General features: G+C 40.9%; 2 pseudogenes; both read right to left on the bottom strand.

Annotated features, from left to right (window-relative positions):
• Window positions 1–339: 339 nt before the first annotated feature.
• LOC102826019 lies at window positions 340–888 on the bottom strand (annotated as a pseudogene).
• Window positions 889–917: 29 nt separating this feature from the next.
• The window catches only part of LOC102836981, an 87,510-nt pseudogene continuing 84,506 nt past the window's right edge, over window positions 918–3,921 (bottom strand).

The following is a 3,921-nucleotide window of genomic DNA, read 5'->3' as shown; positions in this document are numbered from 1 at the left end:
TAAACCCAAGTTCTGATTCAGTAATGACTAAGTAAAATTTCCCAATATTTAGAAAAGCTATTCTCTAATGCAGAGGAAATAATACACCATGGTATCGAATGTTTTTCTGATAAATGAAGCAACTACAGAAAGCTTTTATTTATTTGTTCAAAATAACCAGTGCTATTGATGCAACCAAAAAACCCCAACAGCTCCCCCAATACTACTTCAAAACAAACATATCAAACTGGATTTTCATTAGAATGTAGTTATTCTTCACACTAATAAATCAAAAAAAAAAAAAAAACAAGACCTAAATTTCATATATCTATAAATATATATAAAAAGCAATGCAAGCAATTATTGAGCTTCATCTTCTGGACAAGAATGCCAAGTTAGTCTCTCTTCATAAAACGCAATTACAATTTGAGGGCATTTCATGTTTGCCTCTTTTGCCAGCACCAAGTCTGCCTCATCTGAATCCTTCCATTTCATGAGAAACATTCATTCTCCACTGCTGTCTGTGGCACCAATTATTCGCTCAGGATCAAGACCTCTGGCAAAGCTCCTTGGTTTGTCAGCGGCATCTCTTTTTTTCTTTGACTTGCTGTCATCAGATTCATTGTCAGACAAAGATTTCCTTTTTGTACCGTCCTTTTCTTTACCAGCTTTTTGAGAATTCAGGAATGCCTCAATTACTTCTGGACAATCTAAATTTTCTTCAGGTTCCCAAGTATTATCAGCATCTGTAAATCCCTTCCATTTCAGGAAACACTCCACCTTCCCATTAACTACACGTCGGTCCAGCACTTTTTCTACCACACACTCTTCAGGTTCTGCTTCAACTTTTTTACTCTTTCCATTCTGTTTCTTTCCCATTATTTGCAATGTAGTTTTATTGGAGGCCATTTTTTATTGCAGACTTGAAGAGCTATTATTCACCGCCTCCGAGCTGCTCCGGCTCCCGGGTCTGCGGCGTCTTGGGCCCTGCGCGCCTCCAGCTCAAGCCACATCCGAGGAGGAGGAGGCTGGGGAGCTGCGCGCTGGGGCGCCGCCGGGAGGAGTGATGTTCTTTTCTTACAATTGGTTTTCCTGATAACAAGTCAAAAGCAAGTCAAAATGTGACCATTCTGATTTCTAAGGAACAATCTAGATGTAACAAAGTGATAGATGTTCTAAAGTATGTAAAAGGATCTGATATGTTGGTGTCAAAAAAGGAAATAGATAGGTCTACTTGAATTGAGAAGAGGCGAGGAGTGAAGGAGTAAGGTGGGCAATCTAGGTGCAAAGAAAAAACATAAATCAAAACAGGGCTTGAAAGCAATTGGAATATTCAAAAACTAAGAAACTTTCAGTGTTTGTGAAGTTCACACTATGGGCTGAGGGAGAGATACGGGTATGAGGAAAACAAGGTGGAGACAAGAAGTAATTTACTTCTTCAGGCTGACAGCAGAGATTCTCACTCAGACCTGACTGTTAAAAGCCACCAGTTTTTAGCCTTCTGAAGATTATTTAAGCCAGGTTCTCTGGGCAATGAGACTCTGATCGCAATTTATTGTAAAACCAGGTTGTTGCAATTTGCAGCTAGAGTTGAGAATGGTGGTGACTTTTTCTTGTGGACAGTGGGAAACCATAGAAGAGCTTTAAACAAGGGACTGCATGAAACTTGCTTACAAGAGTGGAGATATAACTAGATACAGAGAGACTGCTGCTTATCAGGTAAGAGGTGATGAGATCCCACACCAAGAAGCAGAAATTGGACTCTTAGGAAATTGGCTTATGCAGTGCAATGAATTACTTTTTTCAACCTAAAATCATTGTAATGCCCAATAAACATTTTTGGCCTGATGGGTCTGAGAAGAGAAGGTGGGAGAAGATGCTAAGATTGTATTATTCAGTTAAACGGTTGTTAACAGGGTTAATTGTGATTGTAAAAACTTGGAACTTGAACATGTCTAAGGAGTTCCATTGGCATAGTGGTTATGAACCAGACTGCTAACCAAATGGTCAGCCGTTTGAAATGACCAGCAGTTTCATGGGAGAAAGATAAGGTTTTCTGCTCCCGTCAAGATTTGCAGCCTCAGAAACTCTATACGAGGTTGCTGTGAGTTAGTTGGAACTGACTCCACGGCACATAACCACCACCTAAATGTGTAAGATAAGCCTTCTGAGAAGTAAGAAGGGAGGGATCTCACTATCACCAAGGACGAGGAGCCAGGAGTGAAGTATGTTCTGTGGACTCCATGATATCTGTGCATTGACCCTCCTTAACCCAGGGACAGAAATATGTGACACCACAGAGTATCAGATAAAGCAGTTTGTTTCCAACCCCAAGGAGCAAATAAAGTGCCTTTGGGCAGAACACTCAATTGTGGAGTGGGGTGCCTCTAGGCACTTAATTGGGAAGCTAGATTTGCTGACTCATGGAGCTAGAGCCAAGTGCCTTCAGGAAGAAGCTTATATTGGAATGGAGCATCCTTTTGGCATTAGTCAGCAGCCCTAAAAGAGCTTTATAACATTGTTGGAGCAGGACAGAGGCCAAGGGGTCTGGGGCTGACACAAAAGATCTGAGAGGTCTTGCCTATAGGCACAACTGAAAAGACCTTATTCTGACTGGAATAACCATACCCAGAGCATTTCCAATGCTTAATCATAACCTGTCAACTTGTTCAATAAATTCTGTAACTGTGAGTATGTTACCTGACTCCTGTGTGGTCATTCCTATGAATGGTCCTTCTTAGCTGAGTAGAGGGTTGTGGGAGGATGGCCGGTGCCATGCTTTGAACCTTAGCAGAAATGAAGTATCAATTTGCTCTTGAAGGGGGTAAAGTAGGTGTGCTATTAAGGTAAATGGATTATTTTAGGATGACTTGTGTTTTCTGGTTTACCTGTTGGGTAGAATGGTAATGTTAATCTGCATTGGTAGCCTGGCACAGGTTGAGAGATTTCTGTCAAATTTGGACAGATAGGGTTTTAGATTCATTGGCTTCAAACTATTAGTATGTATTAAGACTGTTATTCAGGAGAATGATTCCATTTGATTATAGAGAGAAGATGGTAGGACTTCTGGTATGGATCAGCACTGGACTGTGAACCACAAATGTTAGCAGTTCAAACCCACAAGCTACACCTCAGAAACCCTATACAGAATTGACTTGATGGCAGTTAAAAACAATGGGTAGATAAGATCAGCCAAGGGAGTTTAGGGTGTGAGAAGAGACCAGGATGGGCTCTTGGGTGGCGGTTATTGTTGGTTATTATCAAGTTAGTTCTGACACATGGTGATCCTATGTTGTTGTGTAGAAGGAAACAAAACACTGCCATGTTGAAGCCCATTGTTGCTGCCATGGTGTAAATCCACCTCAGTGGCAGTCTTACTCTTTTTCACTGATCCTTCACTTACCAAGCATGGTGTCCTTCTCCAGACACTCGTCCCTCCTGACAACATGTCCAAAGTACAGGAGATGTAGTCTCACCATTCTAAATTATACTGTACCATTTACAATTGCATTGCACCATTAAAATAGCCAACCAAAAATTAAATACTTAGGAATAAAACACGAACACAAAAGATTTATGCAAAGAAAGTTACAAAACTCTACTACAAGAAACCAAACAAGACTTAGAAAAATGGAAGAATATACCGTGGTCACAGATAGGAAGACTTAACATTGTGAAAATAGCAAGGCTACCCAATGCAATCTGTTGCTATAAATCAGAGATGGGAAAAACTAATCACTAAAGCTACATGGAAAGGAAAGAAACCTCAAGTGGAGTCCTGGTGTGGTGCTACGGGTTACTGTGCTGGACAACAAGGTCGGTTTGAACCACAAGGTAGGCAGTTCAAGCTCACCAGCTGCTCCTCAGAAATCCTATACAGGGTCACTATGGGTCAGAACTGATTTGACAGCACTTAACAACAACAATTGGCAAAGAACAAGG

The sequence above is a fragment of the Chrysochloris asiatica genome, unplaced genomic scaffold (genome assembly GCF_000296735.1).
Source record: "Chrysochloris asiatica unplaced genomic scaffold, ChrAsi1.0 scaffold00121, whole genome shotgun sequence".
Taxonomy (NCBI): Eukaryota; Metazoa; Chordata; class Mammalia; order Afrosoricida; family Chrysochloridae; genus Chrysochloris; species Chrysochloris asiatica.
This window is presented reverse-complemented; position numbering and strand designations above follow the sequence as displayed.